Below are 19,919 nucleotides of genomic sequence, written 5' to 3'. Positions count from 1 at the left end.
TTCCTATCTGATAATTGGTTTCTAATAACTAGAGTTTTTGTCCACTTATACTTAGGTAGTTAATGATACATTTAGGTTTGATATCAACTGTCTCATTTTGTGCTATTTCTGTTCTAGGTTCTGCTTTCTCTCCATTTTTGTCTTCTTTTAGAGTAACTGTTATTATTTCATTGTTCTTAACCTCTATCAGTTTTGGAGATTATATCTGTGGCTCCTTTTTGAAATTGACACATTAGAAATTACAATATGAATCTTCAACTTTAAAATATAATATCAGACATTATCCTTCCTTATGGACAAATCAAGTAACTTATTCACTAGCATCTTAGCTCACAGGCATTTCTTATTCAATTATTTATATATTTTTTAATTTAATAAGAGATAACTATTATTTCTATTAATTTCATTTTCATTGCTCTTCTTTACACTTTTCTTGCATCTCAGACTTTCCACCAGCAAACACTTTCCTTCCACTTGAAGTTTCATCATTAGAGCTTCCTTTCGTGAGGACCTGATGGTAGCAAACTACCTCCACTTTTGATTGTGTGAAAAACAAAGTGTTTAATGTTGCCTTTATTCTTAAGACATATGTTAACATAAAATATCGGGTTAACAATTACTTTCCTTAATCACGTTGAACATTTTCTGACTTCTAGCTTCCGTTTTGTTGTTGAGACATTGGTTTTCATTCTAGACAGGGGTCAGCAAATTATATGTCCTGGGCAAATCCAGCCTGCAGTCTTCCTCAGTGGAGTTTTATTATACTGCAGCCATGCCCATTCATTTCCATATTGGCTATGGCTGTCCTCATATTATCATGGCAGAGTTGAGTACTTGTAACAAAGACCACACGGCCTTTAGAGCACAAAGCAAGTACTTTTGGGCCCTTTTTAAAGAAAGCTTGCTCACTCCTAGTTCAGCAGCCACTCCCTTTGAAAGTCCTTTGTTTTCTCTGGTTTCTTCAAAGATTTCTCTCTTCCATTTTCTCTATTTTCACTACAGTATGCCTCTTTTTATTAATGCTTCTTGAAATGTTTTGGGTGTCTTGAATTTGTTGACTAATACCTAATATCAGTGCTTAAAAATTCTGAATCATTCTCTCTGTTAGCTGTCTATTAGTGCATGCAAAATTCACTAATTAGCCACTAAGACAATAAACATTTATTATGTCTCAGGTTCTGTGGGAAGGAAGTTTGGGAGTGACATGGCTGAGCAGCTTTTGCTCAGGAGCTCTCATAAGCCTACTTTCATACATCAAATGAAGCTGTATTTAGTGAGTACTGAAGGATTGACTAGCATTGGAAGATCCACAGTGAGTAAGTCACATGGCTAGCAAGGTGGTACTGGCTGTTGGTGGAAAGCCTCCATTTCTCTTCAGATGAGCCTCTCCATACAGCATACTGCCCAAAGTAATTTATAGATTCAATGCTATCCCCATCAAGCTACCAATGACCTCCTTCACAAAACTGGAAAAAAAAAACACCTTAAACTTCATATGGAACCAAAAGAGAGCCTGCATAGCCTAAGCAAAAAGAACAAAGCTAGAGGCATCACACTACCTGATTTCAAACTATATTACAAGGCTACGGTAACCAAAATAGCATGGTACTGGTACCAAAACAGAGATATAGACGAATGGAACAGAACAGAGGCCTTGGTGGCAGTGTCACACATCTAAACCATCTGATCTTTGACAAACCTGACAAAAACAAGAAATGGTGAAAGGATTCCCTGTTTAATAAATGATGTTGGGAAAACTGGCTAGCAGCATGCAGAAAGCAGAAACTGGACCCCTTCCTGACACCTTACACTAAAATTAACTCCAGATGGATTAAAGACTTATAAGACCTAACACCATAAAAGTCCTAGAAGAAAACCTAGGCAAAACCATTCAGGACATAGGCATAGGCAAGGACTTCGTGACTAAAACACCAAAAGCATTGGCAACAAAAGCCAAAATAGACAAATGGGACCTAATTAAACTCTAGAGCTTCTGTACAGCAAAAGAAACAATCATTAGAGTGAACTCACAACCAATAGAATGGGAAACAATTTTTGCAATCTAGCCATCTGACAGAGGGTTAATATCCAGAATCCACAAAGAACTAAAACAGATTTACAAGAAAAAAATCAAACAAACCCATCCAAAATTGGGAGAAGGATATGAACAGACACTTTTCAAAAGAAAACATATATGAGGCCAACAAATATATGAAAAAATGCTCATTAGCACTGATTATTAGAGAAATGCAAATTAAAACCACAATGAGATACCACCTCATGCCAGTTAGACTGGCAATCATTAAAAAATCAGCAAACAGATGCTGGAGAGGATGTGGAGAAATAGGAACAGTTTTACACTGTTCCTGGCAGTGTAAACTAGTTCAACCAATTGTGGAAGACAATGTGGTGCTTCTTCAAGGACTTAGAAATAGAAATTCCATTTGACCTAGCAATCCCATTACTGGGTATATACCCAAAGGATGATAAATCATTCCATTATAAAGACATATGCACACGTATGTTCATAGTGGCACTGTTTACAATAGCAAAGACCTGGAACCAAGCCAAATGCCCATCAACAATAGACTGGACAAGGAAAATGTGGCACATATACACCATGGAATACTATGCAACCATAAAAAATGATGAGTTTTGTCCTTTGTAGGGACATGGATGAATCTGGAAACCATCATTCTTAGCAAACTGACACAAGAACAGAAAATCAAATACCACATGTTCTCACTCATATGCGGGTGTTGAACAATGAGAACACATGGACACAAGGAGGGGAGCATCACACACAGGGGTTTTTGGGGGGACAAGGGAAGGTCAGCAGGGGATGGGGAGGTCAGGGAGGGATAACATGGGGAGAAATGCCAGATGTAGGTGACAGGGGATGGAGGCAGCAAACCACATTACCATGTGTGTACCTATGCAACAATCCTGCATGATGTGCACATGTTCCCAGAACCTAAAGTACAATAAACGAAACAAAACAAAACAAAAAAGATGACTGGCTTCCCACAGAGCAAGTATTCCAGGAGACAGAGAGTATGCAAAAGCTATTCTTTCAATGATGTCGCTTTGGACATAGTATCATTTATACCACATTTTATTCATTAGAAGCAAATCACTAAATCTGGTCTATACTCAAAGGAGAGATAAATTGGGCTCCATCCAGTAAAAAGAAGAGTATCAAAGAATATGAACCAATTTTAAAACCACCTCATTATTCTTTTATTGTTGCTGTTGTGATAGAATCTCACTCAATCGCCCAGAATGGAGTACAGTGGTGTGATCTCAGCTCACTGGAACCTCTGCTTCCTGGGTTCAAGCAACTCTTATGCTTTGGCCTCCCAAGTAGCTAGGATTACAGGTGTGCACCACCATGCCAGGCTAATTTTTGTATTTTTAGTAGAGACAAGGTTTCACCAGTTTGGCCAGGCTTGTCTCAAACTCCTGACCTCAAGTGATCTGCCCAGCTTAACCTCCCAAAGTGCCAGGATTACAGGTGGGAGCCAGCACACATGGGCCCCATTATTCTTTATAATATTTTCCCCCACTGCTATTTTCTGCTGTTCTACTTTTTTTTAAAATTTCAGTTAAATATAGGTTTAGCTTTCTCATTGTATCTATATCTCTTACCTTTTCTTCTGTGTTTTCCATTTCTTTTTTCTGTGTTATGCTATGGATATTCTTCTCTGACCAATCTTTCAGTTAATCAATTCTATTATTAACCATATCAAATCTGCTATTAACCCCATCACTAGGCTTTCAAGTTCAGTCATTTCATTTCAAAGAAAAATTGTTAATTCAAAAATGAATTGTGTCTACATATTTCATTTGGTTCATTTTCAGATCTAAATCACTAAATTAGAAATCTAATTTCTTGCAAATAACTTCATTTTGCATTACATTTCTGTAAACATAATTACCAATGTTATTTCCATATCTGTCTCCGTGAATAGCAATAACTGAAGTCTTGTGGAATTCTGTATGCTTTCTCTGCTGATTTTTATTTGTAGAGCCTAATTTTCTCATATGCTTGAATCTTCAGTTAAATACTAAACAATTTTAGTATTTAAAAAATTGTTTTGTTCTGCCTTATACATGGGGAAAGCTCTGAGTCTGCAAACACCTTAAAACCAGCTCAAGATTTGAGACTCCCTGGAAAATCCAATCCCTGGCTGAAACTCCTCAAAAGAGCTTTCCTGCTTTCTCTCTCTCTCCCTCTCTCTCTCTCTCTCTCTCTCTCTCTCTCTCTCTCTCTCTCAGTGATTAGAGACTTTGAGAATTGTAGCTGAATGTGGTCACAGGAAGGACTAGACTCCTACTTTCTGACAGGATGTTTATATTTGTTCATCTTACCCGGAAGAATAACCAAATAACATCCTTGAGGGAACATAGTAATTAAATATTAGAGCTGAAACTTGAACCAAGGCTCTTATGTTTCTCCTATGCTATATGTGATCTCTACAATCAATAACTGGTAATGTTGGACAGTGATGATGATGGTATTGCCTTTTCTTTCTCTTCTCCCACAACACAGCCTCCAGGGGAATGTCCTACTCAGCAACATATGAAGTCAGATAAGAGCTTAAGTTTGCTGGTGAAAGGAGTTCATAGATGCTGAAGGCAGAAGCTCTGCCTTTTACTATCTGGACTGCCAATGAACAGAAGTAAAACCTTCAACTTGAGTAATATGAGGGGTGCTAGCTGACTACTGGGAGAACAACTGTGTACTTTTGGAGGAAGGGCTGCCACTACTGCAGAAATATAACAGCACTGTCTATAAAATAACGGTATTTTTTTCATGGTGCATGTCAGCAGGGCATCTGATTGAAACACTGCATTGTTTTCAATCACCTTTTTATGAGGTCCCCATTAAATATTGAAAACCAAGCTATATATTTAGAACAGTAATTAGTCTGAAAGAGCCTCTGTGCCTTATCCCCTTTAAAGTTTTAAAGTAAACCAAGAATGATGAATATTTAATGTACTGTACCTCATTGTCATCTGATAATAAGGTTTGTTACAGGGTTATAAAATGTTATGTTAGGTTCTTACAGCACATCATTAATATGTAAAATGTATCTGGGTTCCCAGGCAGAGCTGAATGACAGAAAAATGACAGAAAGATAAGTGATATCAACCATTTTCTCCAAGGGCTTAGAAGACAACCACCTAAAAGGTCAAAAGATGTATTTAATGCATTTGCTATACATTAAAGGGAAAAGAAGGGAGAAGACAATGAGGAAAGTAAAAGATAACAACCAAAAAAAGTACAGAGGAAAGTTCCAAGAACATATGGAAAACAAAGAAAATAGGTAGAGAGGCGACTAGCTGTGGGGAGAATTCAAAATCAGGTAAAAAGTTAGATGGAATGAACATTAAAGTTCTTTGATACATTTAGATACTAGCATTCCATGTTCCCTCAAAAGGGGATTAGTATATGTCACCTCATAATATGCCATTTTGACATAATAGTAATTTTGAGCTGGAAGCAACTGACACAAATCAGACATAGGAAAAGTTATCTGTTTTCCCCATCTGCCTAAAAGCAGAACATAAGTTTTCCTTGTGAAACAGGTGTCCCTTCTTTCCCATATCAGAATGAGGAGTACCAAAATGAGTCTGTATAAACAAATGTTGCTAAAGAACTTTATCTACCATTAGTTTCTTCCATATATGTGTTACTCACCTTCCACAATTTATTGAACCTAGAAGTCCAAACCCCTGTTCTTTGTCTAGTCTGTTCTCCACAATTTATCACCCTTTGTTAAAATTGTATATGAGCCCCAGAGTGCAACTGACTCTTTGGATTTTCACTTCTTTTCTGCAAAGCCCTCATGTACCTAAAATTAAAAATATTAGCATCAATAAAATATATGTATTTTTTCTTACTAATTGTTCTTTTGTGAGTTTAATTATCTGACTCCAGTTTAAAAAAAACTAAATGTACAGAGAAATCGTTTCTCCTTCCTTATGCCTTATAGCTGAACAACTCTATAGCCATAGAGATCTCATGATGCAATTTATTCTACCTCATGCATTTTCTGAAAGAATCCCGTGGCCCTCCTAATTGATTACTGCTATCCACAGAGTAAACTGTGATAATAAAATAAGTGTTGCTTGGCAATAGCAATAGTAAGCCAAAATCAGAGTTTAGACATTGTTATTTATTTCTGGTCCATTACTGTCAACCACATAAACAGGCTAAAGTTTAAAAGTGATATCAAAATCAATTTAGGGCCATAACTGAAACATTAACATCAGAAGAGACCTTGGCAATCATAACAGTCTATAGTAGTTAGGAATATGAACTTAGAAGACAGAGAAATTCATGTTTCATATCTACTGTACATTAGCTATGTAACTGCAGACTTCCCAGGCATCACTCTCCTCATCTGTATAGCTTATGGCTGATAATAACTAAGATTATCCAAGTAATGCACTTAACACAATAACTGCAAGTTTTAAATACTCAGTAAATATAAACACTGATGCTGACAGTGAAAAAAAGGGAAAAGAAGAAGAAATTATCCAACTTGCTATTTTACATAGAAGACAATTAAGGCCCAGAGAGGACAGATAATTTGTTAGACACAACACAGCTTATTATTGCTGAAACAGAGGGCAGAGTCAAAAATCTCTTTTTCACTATAAGCTATAATTTATGGCTCTTATTATGTAAATACTTTGGTATTAGGTACACAAAATATGGTCTTTAATGTGAAGAAATAAGATTTATCTATTGAACACTGGGAGAATATAAAATTTATGCCATGACTAACATTTATTTGATAAGTATATAGAAATTACATATGTCTCCAAAAAGTTAATAAAATTGAGAGACAAATTTTTATGCTAAAATATAAAATTTAAAAGAAAATAACATTATGTGTAGATATATAAGAACAAAAATTAGACCAGAAAAAAAGATACTAAAATAATGCAATAATTTTTTCTCTAAGTGGTTTTCTTCTTCTTTCATGCTTTCAACATAATTTCCAAATTTTGTACCAATGCACATATCACTTTTTAGAATTGTAAGAAAGATATGTTTTCTCTCACCAAGGAATATTGCATTTAGTGTGAAAAGTCTCAATTCACAATAGCAACTACAGCATAAATAAAATATCCAGAAATACAATTTTAAAGAGGGTTATAAGACTTACATAAGTAAAACAAAATAATCCCTAAGACAATACTATATTGTACTAACTCCTATAAACATTTTTTTCAGAAAATAAAGCTCTTCTAAACTTCATCTAGATGAATTTTAAAAACTATAAATAATTTTAAAAAATAATTTAAGACTAAAGAAAATACAGATAATTTTTTGGTTCTCTGATTGACCAGGCTGAAATAGGTGTACAATGCCTAGTGCTGGCACTTTTGGTGGATACGTACTACCTTTCTGAAGGAAAGTTTGAAATATGCATGAAGATTTCAAATGGGTATGCTCTCTGACCTGTTGATTCTCAATGTTAGTAACTTAAGGGGATAATCAGACATGTATACAGAAAAGCTTAGAGAAGAATTGCTGTGTTCACATAGAATGAATGAACAACCTAAAAACAACTAAATGTGGCCACCATTAATTAAATTACTAAGTAAATAAATCATAGTCCATACATACAAAGGAATTTTAAGGAGCCACTAAAAACTGTACAGCTCTAATCTCATGGCATTTTGTTAAATGAAAGGGGAGATTACAAAATAACACGTGTAATAGGCAACACTTACGTGAAATTACAAACACACAGAAATATATGGGAAAGGATCATTTAGCACTGTTGAGGTTTTGAGTTTGGGGGTTTTTGTTTCCTATTTATGCTTTTTTATTGTTCATTTTTCCCAATAAGCTTGAATCATGTTTATAATCAGAAATAAATTATAAAGCTCATTTCATGTTGGAAAAAAGTAGTACTTTAAGTGAAGAGACAGAAAAACAATAGAGTAAGTCAACGTAATCTAAGGAGAAAAGATAAATTTAAAATATATCAGAGTCCAGGGAATTACTAAGCTGATTTGTTTACAAATGTTCTTTTTATTCTCTTGAAACTAGCAATTTTTATGAGCAGGAAAATGTCCAAAAAGGAAGAAAAATAGGCTATCCAACTATGATTAAGATATGAAGGTAACCTCTGTAGGGTCCTAAGAGGAAAAGAAGAGAATCAGAACCTAAAGAGAGATTTGGAGTTGGTTTGAAATAATATTCAAGTTCAGAATCCCTGGAGATCTTCAAGCAGAGTTGGACCACTACTCTTCGAAGAAGTTTTACAGGAAATGGACTTACCAAAGGAGGCATTGGACTAGATGACCTTTTAGTTACATTCTAATCTAAAACTGACTCTGTTTCTCTGCAGCACTTAAAGAAAAGATAGTTCTCTAAGTACTGACCTGGAAACATGCCCATAGGAGATTCCAAGAAAATGGTGACTTGAATGCATTTCCTTTACTCTCCAACTCAATTCAAATCATTTTGTTTCATTTATATCAAACCCTAGGGCTCTGGTGGCTGAGTGTAAATTTGTAAGAGATCCAGGGAGCACACAATTTATCGCCCTTTGTTAAAATTATATCTGAGCCCCAGAGTGTAACTGCTTCTTTGGCTTTCTTTACCATGGACTAGAAAGACATATTAAGACCACTGTCAGAACAAGAAAATAAAGGTTTACTTGTATTAAGAAAAAAGAGAGAGAGAGAGAGAAAGCAAGCCTTGGGAGAAGGATTTCATCTAAAATGTGGATCTTAGGAATGTTTGGCTTACAAAGATCTGTGGACCCGGGGGACAGATAAACAGAGGCCCCAGTGTCTACCAGATCTCTCACTAGAAAAAATTTTAATAGGTGAGTGAAGCCTTCCCACCTTTCAGGCTGGGTGAGTACAGCAGACAGGAAACAACGAGATATACTCCAGATTAACAATACCTCAGAGCAGCATAGCAGGCCAGAACCAGAAAGATGAGTTAAAACAAACAAAACACAGAACCAACTTTTGACTGATGCTGGAAGAGATAAATGACAATTTGAAAAGGAATAAATAAGAGCCTAGGGATATCTGTATATACCCCCTTTACCTTCTGCACCCATTCCTCAAGAGTACTTTCCAGAAAAAAAAGAAATAGTTTCCAGCTAAACTATTTAGGAGATAAATTAAGAGAGAAGTTCAAGATCACTGTTGAGACATGATTTCATGGCCCCCAAAAATTTGGAGTGTGAAGAATTACATAAAAAGATAAAAATCACAAGATAAAAAATGATGAAAATGAATTGAAGAAGGACTATGGAAGATTTAACATACAAATCAAAGGAGCTCTAGAAGATGTGTTTTTTAAATTATTATGGATGCATGATGGTTGTACATGTTTATAGAGTACATGTGATATTTTGATACAAGCATACAATATGAAATGATCAAGTCAGGATGATCAGGATATTCGTCACTTCAAGGATTTATCATTTCTTTGTGTTAAGAAACTTTCAGTCCCACTCTTTTAGTTATATTGAAGTATACAATAAACTATGGTTAACAATAAGCTCTATTGTGCTACCAAACGCCAGGTCTTATTCTATTTGAGTGTGTTTTTTTACAAATAGCCATTCCTTTTTTATCCCACTTCTCTCTACTACCCTTCCCAGCCTTTGGCAACCGTCATTCTACTCTCCTACCTCCATGAGTTCAATTTCTCTTTAAGCTCCCATGTTTGAGTGAGAACACACAATATTTGTCTTTCTGTGCCTGGCTTTTTTCACTTAACATAATGTTCTCCAGACCTATCCATGTTGCTGCAGATGACAGGATTTCATTTCTTATGGCTGAATAATATTCCATTATGTGTAAGTACCACATTTTCTTTATCCATTCATCTGTTAATGGACACACAAGTTAATTCCATATCTTGGCTATTATGAATAGTGCTGCAACAAACATGGGCGTGCATATATCTCTTTCATATCCTGGTTTTCTTTCTTTCAGATATATAGGCAGCAGTGGGATTGCTAGATCATATGATAGATATAAATAGAGACAACAATTCAAAAAGTGAAAGAGATGGAGTTAAATTGAAGAGTTTTATTTTGTTTTGTTTTTCTCATTTCAAGTTTATTAAAACTTTAGCAGTACAAATTATCCAGATGGCAGATTATCAAAAGATCAACTAAATAAAATTCACATTTTTTTTAAAAAAAGGACAAACATAAAACAACCCAAAAACAATGAAACCAAAGCAGTCAGGACTATGAATTAAAGTTCTCAACATTGAGAAAGAAGGAGGATCAGAAGATCAGAGTCTCAGTGGTAAAAGAAAATCAAAACTCAAAAGGCCAAGAAAATACCACATACATGAAGAAATAAAAAAATTTGATAACGAATGAAGCCCTGGAACAGATGAAGACAAAAGTGGATGAGTAGGTTATATAAACTTTTTTTCATTCTGTTTCAAATTTTAAGTTTGAGAGACTTGCTAGTGAATGTCTTTTTATGTTGTTTTCCTTTTCATTGTTTATGAATACACAGTATTCCATGGTGCATATGTGCCACATTTTCTTTATCCAGTCTATCATTGATGGGCATTTGGGTTGGTTACAAGTTGTTGCTATTGTGAACAGTGCCACAATAAACATACGTGTGCATGTGTCTTTATAATGGAATGATTTATAATCCTTTGGGTATATACCCAGTAAAGGGATTGCTGGGACAAATGGTATTTCTGGTTCTAGATTCTCAAGAAATTGCCACACTGTCTTCCACAATGGTTGAACTAATATACACTCTTACCAACAGTATAAAAGCATTCCTATTTCTCCACATCCTCTCCAGCATCTGTTTGCTGATTTTTTAATAATTGCCATTCTAACTGGCATGAGATGGTATCTCAATGTGGTTTTGATTTGCATTTCTCTAATGGCCAGTGATGATGAGCTTTTTTCCATAAGTTTGTTGGCTGCATAAATGTCTTCTTTTGAGTAGTGTCTGTTCATATCCTTTGCCCCCCACTTTTTGATGGGGTTACTGGGTTTTTTTCTTGTAAATTTGTTTAAGTTCTTTGTAGATTCTGAATATTAGCCCTCTGTCAGATGGGAAGACTGAAAAATATTTTCCCATTTTGTTGATGGCTGGTTCACATTAGATCCCATTTGTCTATTTTGGCTTTTGTTGCTATTGCTTTTAGTGTTTTAATCATGAAGTCCTTGCTCATACCTATGTTCTGAATGGTATTGCCTAGGGTTTTTCTAGAGTTTTTATGGTGTTAGGTCTTATGTTTAAATCTTTAATCCATCTGGAGTTAATTTTTGTATAAGGTGTAAGGAACGGGTTTAGTTTCAGCTTTCTGTATATGGCTAGCCAGTTCTCCCAACACCGCTTATTAAATAGGGAATCTTTTTTCCATTGCTTTTGTCAAGTTTGTCAAAGATCAGATGGTTGTAAATGTGTGGCATTATTTCTGAGGCCTCTGTTCTTTTCTATTGGGCTATATCTCTGTTTTAGTACCAGTACCAAGCTGTTTCGATCACTGTAGGCTTCTAATATAGTTTGAAATCAGGTAGTGTGATACCTCCAGCTTTTTTTTTTTTTTTTTTTTGCTTTTCTTTTTTGGATTAGGATTTTCTTAGCTATATGGGCTCTTTTTTGGTTCCATAAGAAGTTTAAGGTGTTTTTTTCCAATTTTGTGAAGAAAGTCAATGGTACCTTGATGGGGATGGCATTGAATCTATAAATTACTTTGGGCAGTATGGCCATTTTCACAATACTAATTCTTCCTAACCATGAGCATGGAATGTTTTTCCATCTGCTTGTGTCCTCTCTTATTTCCTTGAGTAGTGGTTTGTAGTTCTCCTTGAAGAGATCCTTCACATCCCTTGTAAGTTGTATTCCTAGGTATTTTATTCTCTTTGTCACTCATGATTTTACTCTCTATTTGTCTATTACTGGTGTATAGGAATGCTTGTGATTTTTGCATATTAATTTTGTATCCTGAAACTTTGCTGAAGTTGCTTATCAATTTAAGCAGATTTTGGGCAGGGACGATGGGGTCTTCCAAATATACAAATATACAATCATGTCATCTGCAAATAGAGACAATTTGACTTCCTCTTATCCTAATTGAATACATTTTATTTCTTTCTCTTGCCTGATTGCCCTGACCAGAACTTCCAATACTATGTTGAATTGGAGTGGTAAGAGAGTGCATCCTTGTCTTGTGCCAGTTTTCAAAGGTAATGCTTCCAGTTTTTGTCCATTCAGTATGATATTGGTTGTGGGTTTGTCATAAATAGCTCTTATGATTTTGAGATATGTTCCACTGATAGGAGAGTTTTTAGCCTAAAGGGCTGTTGAATTTTGTCAAAGACCTTTTGTATTGTTTGCAATAGTTTCAGAAGGGATGATATCAGTTCTTCTTTGTACCTCTGGTAGAATTTGACTGCGAACCCCTCTGGTCCTGCAATTTTTTTGGTTGGTAGGCTATTAATTGCTGCCTCAATTTCAGATCTTGTTATTGGTCTATTCAGGGATTTGACTTCTTCCTGGTTTAGTCTTGGGAGGGTGTAAATGTTCAGAAATTTATCCATTTCTTCTAGATTTACTGGTTTATGTGCATAGAGGTGTTTGTAGTATTCGCTAATGGTAGTTTGTATTTCCATGGGACTGGCAGTAATATTCCCTTTATCATTTTTTATTGCATCTATTTGATTCTTCTCTCTTTTTTTCTTTATTAATCTGACTAGTGGTCTATCTATTTTGTTGATCGTTACAAAAACCCAGCAATTCACTCATATTTTTTGAAGGGATTTTTGTGGTTCTATCTCCTTCAATTCTGCTCTGATCTTAGTTATTTCTTGTCTTCTGCTAGCTTTTGAATTCGTTTGAAATTTGCTCCTCTAGTTCTTTCAATTGTGACATTAGGGTGTCAGTTTTAGATCTTTCCACATTTCTCTTGTGGGCATTTAGTGCTATAAATTTCCCTCTAGACCTTGCTTTAAATGTGTCCCAGAGATTCTGGTATGTTGTGTCTTTGTCCTCATTGGTTTTATTTCTGCTTTCATTTCATTATTTATCCAGTAGTCATTCAGGAGCAGGTTCAGTTTCCATGTAGTTGTGTGGTTTCAAGTGAATTTCTTAATCCTGAGTTCTAATTTGATTGCATTGTGGTGAGAGACTGCTTGTTATGAGTTCCATTCTTTTGCATTAATGAGCAGTGTTTTACTTCCAATTGTGTGGTCAATTTTAGAATAAGGGCTATATGGTGCTGAAAAGAATGTATATTCCATGGATTTGGGGTAGAGAGTTCTGTAGATGTCTCTTAGATCTACTTGGTCCAGGTCTGAGTTCAAGCCCTGGATATCCTTGTTAATTTTCTGTCTCATTGATCTGTCTAATATTGACAGTGGACTGTTGAAGTCTCCCACTATTATTGTGTGGGAGTCTAAGTCTCTTTGTAGGTCTTTAAGAGCTTGTTTTATGAATCTTGGTGCTCCTGTACTGGGGGCATATATGCTTAAGATAGCTAGCTCTTCTTGTTGTATTAATCCCTTTACCATTATGTAATGCCCTTCTTTGTCTCTTTTGATCTTTGTTGGTTTAACATCTGTTTTATCAGAGACTAAGATTGCAACCACTGCTTTTTTTTTCCTTTCCATTTGCTTGGTAAGTCTTCCTCGATCCCTTTATTTTGAGCCTATGTGTGTCTTTGCACATGACATGGGTCTCCTCAACACAGCACACTGATGGGTCTTGACTCTTTATTCAATTTGCCAGTCTGTGTCTTTTGATTGGGGAATTTAGTCCATTTACATTTAAGGTTAATATTGTCATGTGTAAATTCAATCCTGCCATTTTGATACTATCTGGTTGTACATTCTTTTCTTTCTCTCAGAATTTTTTTTCTGTGCGAACTTTTGCTTTCTTGTTTCTGTATTTTTCTTTCTCTTTTGACTTTCTTCTCTCTCTGAGCTCCATGAATCTCTCCTTCTTCTCCTCCTATCTTCACTTCTTGATCTTCCTGGTGGTATCTCTCTTGGCTTTTTTATTTTTATTTTTTTTTGAGACAGAGTCTCACTCTGTTGCCAGCAAGGCTGGAATGTAGTGGCATGATCTTGGCTCACTGCAACCTCCACCTCTTGATTTCAAGCAATTCTCCTGCCTCAGCCTTCCAAGTAGCTGGAACTACAGGCACATGCCACCATGCCCAACTAATTTTTTTGTATTTTTAGTAGAGACAGGGTTTCACCATGTTGGCCGGGATGATCTTGATCTCCTGACCTCATGATTCACTTACCTCAGCATCCCAAAGTGCTGGGATTACAGGCGTGAGCCACTGCACCCAGCTCTTGCTTGGCTTTTGATGGTCCTCTTCTCCTGTATTCCTGTTCTGTGTATCTGTGGTACTCCTCGCTTCTGCTGCAATCTCTGTCATGGTTTCTCAATTGCACTCTTCTGCTTCTGTCCCTACCTCTGCTTTGTTCTCTTGTTCTGCTATTATAACTGTGTTTATTTTTAGTTATATTCACATTCTTTACTCCTGGATAGTGCACATCTATATTTTTCCTTACTTTTACTGTGATCATGCTTATTACTCCTTGATTCTAACTGTTTATACTTCTCTTTACTTCTACCCTTTTCCTGATCTTTTCCTTAAAAATCCATCTACTTTTCTTTTTCTTTAACATTTTCATGATCCCTTTCTTTACTCCTTGACCTCATCCTCTTTTCTTCATGTCTATTATGTTCTGAATTTCTTTCTTTCCTCTTTTATTTCTCTTTGCTCTTACTCTAACTTTTAGATTTGTCCCCTTTTTTTTACTTTGTTCTTATTATATTCATCATCTATTTCTGAATTTCTTCTGATATCTCTCTCTTTGCTGTTAGATTTACAGTTTTTTAACTTTCTTTTCTTTTTCATTTTTTCTGTTTGGACTCTCAAATACATTCCTTGATCAGTTATTTTTCTCTCTTTTATTCTAACTTGACTTCTCTAATTTTCTTTTATTTTATTCAACTCACTCTTATCCCCTTTAATCCAACTTTTACCACTTGATACCCTCAATCTTTGAGCTTTCTGCATTTCTTGCCTCCAATGTGGAAGAGTCTCACTAAATCTGAAATAATCACTTGATCTGGATCTGGAAGGAGTTCAATAACACATTGGTCCTATTCCATTAACTTTCCTGCCAGATCTAGAAACTGAAAGTCATCTCTGGTACAAGGCAGGATGGGAGTTAGATGGATTACACTTTCTTTCTCTTTCTCTCTCTCTCTGGCTTTTCCTTTCTGTTTCATCAGCTTTAGAAGGACTTTCTCATTAGGAATCTATTTGCAGGTATAGGAGGGATCCCTTCCGGATGGACAGTAGACTGGGGTTATGCTTCTAAATTTTCAGCTTCATTCTCACTAGATGCACTCTTCTTGCTTTTCTTTTGCTTCTTCTTTTCTTTCTTGTGTTTTTGGGAAGTTTTCCAATGTTTCCTCTTCTCTTTGATTTCTCTTCAGAAGCACATTTGGAATCTGAAGAGGACTGAGAATCACTTGAGCTATCTGAGTCACTAGATGAGGAGGAGGAAGATGATGATTTATGCCTTTTCTTTTATTCTTTCTTAACTTTAGGTTTGGAAATCAGTTCTCCATAACTGAGTATCCATACCTCCACAAACAGTTTGCTTGCTGCATCTGTCTTCTGGTTTTCCATCTCTCTTACAACTTCTTGGCCAAAGATTGCTTGTCCAAAAACAACATGATGCCCATCTAAATCAGGAGTTGGTTTCATTGTTATGAAGAGCTGTGAACCATTTGTATCCTTCCTTCTGTTGGCCATTGACAAGAGAAATTCTTTGTTGTGTTTAAGAGCAAAACTCCCATCTTCCAAAAATCCTCCATAGATAGATTCCCCCTTCTCAACCATTTCCTTCACTGAAGTCACTACCTTAAACCATAAAATCCTTGACAACTCTGTGAAAGAGAACTCTTGTAATGGAATGGCTTCTGAGTTGATATCCCTGTCCCCTTTTAACCTGTACAAAAATAACTAAAGTTCTTGCATGTTTTGGGACACACATCAGAAAATAATTCAAAGACAACTCTTGCAGCAGGTTGACTGTTAATGGCAATGCCAAAAAAATCAAGGACATTGAACCTTTATTGTCATGCTTCCAACACTTAATCTTCAAATGAATAAAAGACCGAAAAACACCAAGGAGAACTGATCCCTTTGCTCCCACACAAGTAGAGTTTCTTCTTCTCTGGGTCTGGTCCTTTAAAGTGCTTCAAATCTACCACCAACAAAAAAGGCACTAAAGCCCACTAATTACCTCCTTCCCCTACAACTGAGTCCTAATTGTAGAGTATTTTTTTAGTTTTCTCTTTTTTTGCTTGTTTTTTCTGTTCTTTGTAATCACAGTTGTCATCAGTTTAAAATAATTGATTATAAGATGTTATTTGCAAGCCTCACATTAACCACAAAACAAAAACATATAATACACACAAAATAAAAAGCAAGAAATTAAAACATACACTTATAAAAAAATTACTTTTATGCAAAGGAAGTCAAGAAAAAAGGATAAAAGAAAGAAAGGATCAACAAAACAACCAGACAACAAATAAAATGGCAGTAGCAAGTTCTTAAATATCAATAGTAACATTTAATAGAAATGGGATAAATTATTAAATTAATCAAAAGACATGAAGAAGCTGAATAGGTAAAAAACAAAAAACAAACAATAAAAACCCAACTGTATGCTGCCTACAGGAAATTTACTTCATGTATAAAGACATAGAAGGGCTAAAAATAAAGAAATGAATAAAGATAATTCAGGCAAATGAAACCTGAAAAAGAGCAGGATAATAAGATATACTTATTAGACAACATAGCTTTGAAGACAAAAACTTTAAAAACAGATAAGGTCCTAATATAATGATAAGGGGTCAATTCAGCAAAGGGGATATAACAATTGTAAGTATATATGTGGAAAATACTTGAATTTAAAACACAAATAAAAGGAGCCTCAGAAATGGAAGAAAGGTAAAAATTGTAAAAAGACAGAAAATCTATAATTCAATAAATTTCTAATCAAAATTTTAACAGTCTCTGTAGAAATAGAAAAATGGATTCTAAAATTTATACAGAATAATTAATAAAAATTCTAAGTGAGAACCACTCAAATGAGAACAACCAAAGACTATTCATTTGGAGCTGGCTGTAGTAAGAGAGTCAGCCATCATGACTTGCATTTGGCAGAAACACAAAGGTAGGCAAGGGAGCTGGAATAGATATCACCATTAGAATAGCTACAATTAAAAAGCCCGACAATAGCATGGATTGGTGAGGATGTAGAACAAATGGAACTCTCGTAAAACAGCAGGAATATAAATACTACAAACACTTGGATATCAGTTTGGCAGTCTACTAAAAGTTTAACATAAATTTACTGTACCACCCAACTATTCTACTTCTAAATAGTTAGCAGAAGTAAAAATATATTTACACAAAATATTGTACATAAATGTTAATAGTCAATTTATTTTTAATTGCTAATAATTGAAGATAATTAAAATGTCTTTCAACAGACACATAGTGTGAAAGGAAAATAAATCTTGGGTTCCCAAAATCAATAAGCTAAAGGGAAAAGTCAAGATGGGAACAGTGTAGGGCAAGCCTACCTCCAATTCTATTTAAAGTCATCCAACTGCTCACTGAGATAAATGCACTTTTGATTGCCTCCTTTGGAAAGACTAATCAGAAACTCAAAGAATACAACTGTTTTTTTCTGACCTACCTGTGGCCTGGAAGACCCATCCTTGCTTCAAGTTCTCCTGCCTCTCCAGACCAAACCAATGTTCATCTTACATATTTTGATTGATGTCTCATGTTTCCCTAAAATGTATAAACCCAAGCTGTGCTCTGATAACTTTGGACACATGTTGTTAGGACCTCCTAAGGCTGAATCACAGGTGCACATCCTCAACCTTGGCAAAATTAAGTTTCTAAATATTTTTGTTTATCTATTGTTAAATTTTTAATTGTATTTTTTGTTTATTCTAAAATTTTCTGGTTTATCTATTGTGAACCCCAAATATCTGAGATATTCTGAGAATCTCAGATATTTGGGGTTCACAATAAACAAAATGTGATTTTTCATACAATAGAACATTCTTCAACAATCAAAACAACATATATGACAAATTCTGAATTAAAGGCTCTATATGGCATGAACTCTAAAATTGACCACATAATTAGACATAAAACAATTATCAGCAAATGCAAAAGAACTGAAATGATACCAAACAATCTCAGGTCATAACACAATAAAAATAGAAGTCAAGACCAAAAAAATCACTCCAAACCATGCAATTACATGGAAATTAAACATGTTCCTGAATGACTTTTGGGTAAATAATGAAATTAAGGCAGAAATCACAAAGTTCTTTGAAAATAATGAAACAATGATACAACATACCAGAATATCTGGGACACAGCTAAGGCTGTGTTAAGAGGGAAATTTATAGCACTAAATGCCAACATCAAAAAGTGAGAAAGATCTAACTTCACAGCTGAAAGAATTAGAGAAGCAAGAACAAATCCACCCCAAAGCTAGCAAAAGATGAGAAGTAACCAAAATCAGAGCTGAACTGAAGAAAATTGAGACACAAAAAGCCATTCAAAAATCCAAGAATACAGGAGTTGGGTTTTTGTGAAGAAATTGATAAAATACATATACAAAATGAACCTCTAATTTACAATTACTAGGTAAAGATAGAACAGAGTGGAACAAAAACATAAATTCTGCAAGCAAAGGTAGGTGACTTCATACATAATCTCATGGTACAGCAGATTCTTTTAACTAAAACTAGAAAATAAAGTGTTCTAAAAACCATTTTTAGCCATATAAAAGTTCAAACATTTATAGCAAAAGACACTGTCTTAGTCCATTCCAGCTGCTATAACACAATACCAGAGATTGGGTGGTTTGTAAACAACAGACAGTTCTGGAGGCTAGACCAGGATCAGGACACTGGCAGATTTGGTGCTTGGTGAACACCCATGTCCTTGTTCACAGAGGGCCATGTTTTCACGGTGTGATCACATGGTTGGTGGAAGGGGTGAACAAGTTCTCCGGGATCTCTTTTATAAGGGCACAAATCCCATTCTTAGTGGGACTTTATACCTTCTTAAAGGGCTCATCTTCAAGCCCTTTATCATCACCTTAGAGATTTTGTAACAACCTAGGAATCTTGAGGATGCAAATATTTAGTCCATAGCAAATACTATAATCAAATTCCAATGCTGAAGAATGAAAATGGGTGCCTGTAATCTATTTTTAATCTCTTTTAGATTGATAAGAAGAAAAATTCCCAAGAGAAAAGTATGTGAGTTTGTGAATAGGAATTCACAGAAGGGCAAATCCAAGTAGCCAACAGAATGTAGAAAAAGGCTTAAAATCTCTACCAGTCAGGAACATGTGAACAACTGATACAACATCGAGTTATGATTTTATAAACATTAGACTGGCAAAAGACTAATAACAATTATTGTTAGTGGAGACTTGGGAAGGAAAAGTTTATTCTTGCACATGCTGGTAAATATAAATTATTCCTGTTTTTTTGGAGTACATTCTAGAAACATATATTAGAATTAAAAATATATATACTCTTGACTCAGAAATTCTACTCTTGGGAATTTGTTTCATAAAAATAAGTCTCACTATATAAAGATATTTATAAGGAGGAGGGGAAAGAAGATAAAACAAACCCTGGACAAAAACATCCACCAGTTGAAGAAAGACTGACAGAATTGTAACCATTCATACCATAAAATAGCATGTTGCCATCACAAGTAACCATTTAGAACTTCAACAAGATTTCACTGATGAAAATGAGATGCAGAAAGATCTGTGTATAAGTCAAGAATGTGTTTGATT

The 19,919-nt window shown here is 35.1% G+C and overlaps 1 pseudogene; it reads right to left on the bottom strand.

Moving 5' to 3' along the window:
* Window positions 1-15,271: 15,271 nt before the first annotated feature.
* Window positions 15,272-16,150, bottom strand: LOC100395643 (peptidyl-prolyl cis-trans isomerase G pseudogene; annotated as a pseudogene).
* Window positions 16,151-19,919: the final 3,769 nt, after the last annotated feature.

Source organism: Callithrix jacchus, chromosome 2 (assembly GCF_049354715.1).
Source record: "Callithrix jacchus isolate 240 chromosome 2, calJac240_pri, whole genome shotgun sequence".
In the NCBI taxonomy this organism is placed as follows: domain Eukaryota; kingdom Metazoa; phylum Chordata; class Mammalia; order Primates; family Cebidae; genus Callithrix; species Callithrix jacchus.
This window is presented reverse-complemented; position numbering and strand designations above follow the sequence as displayed.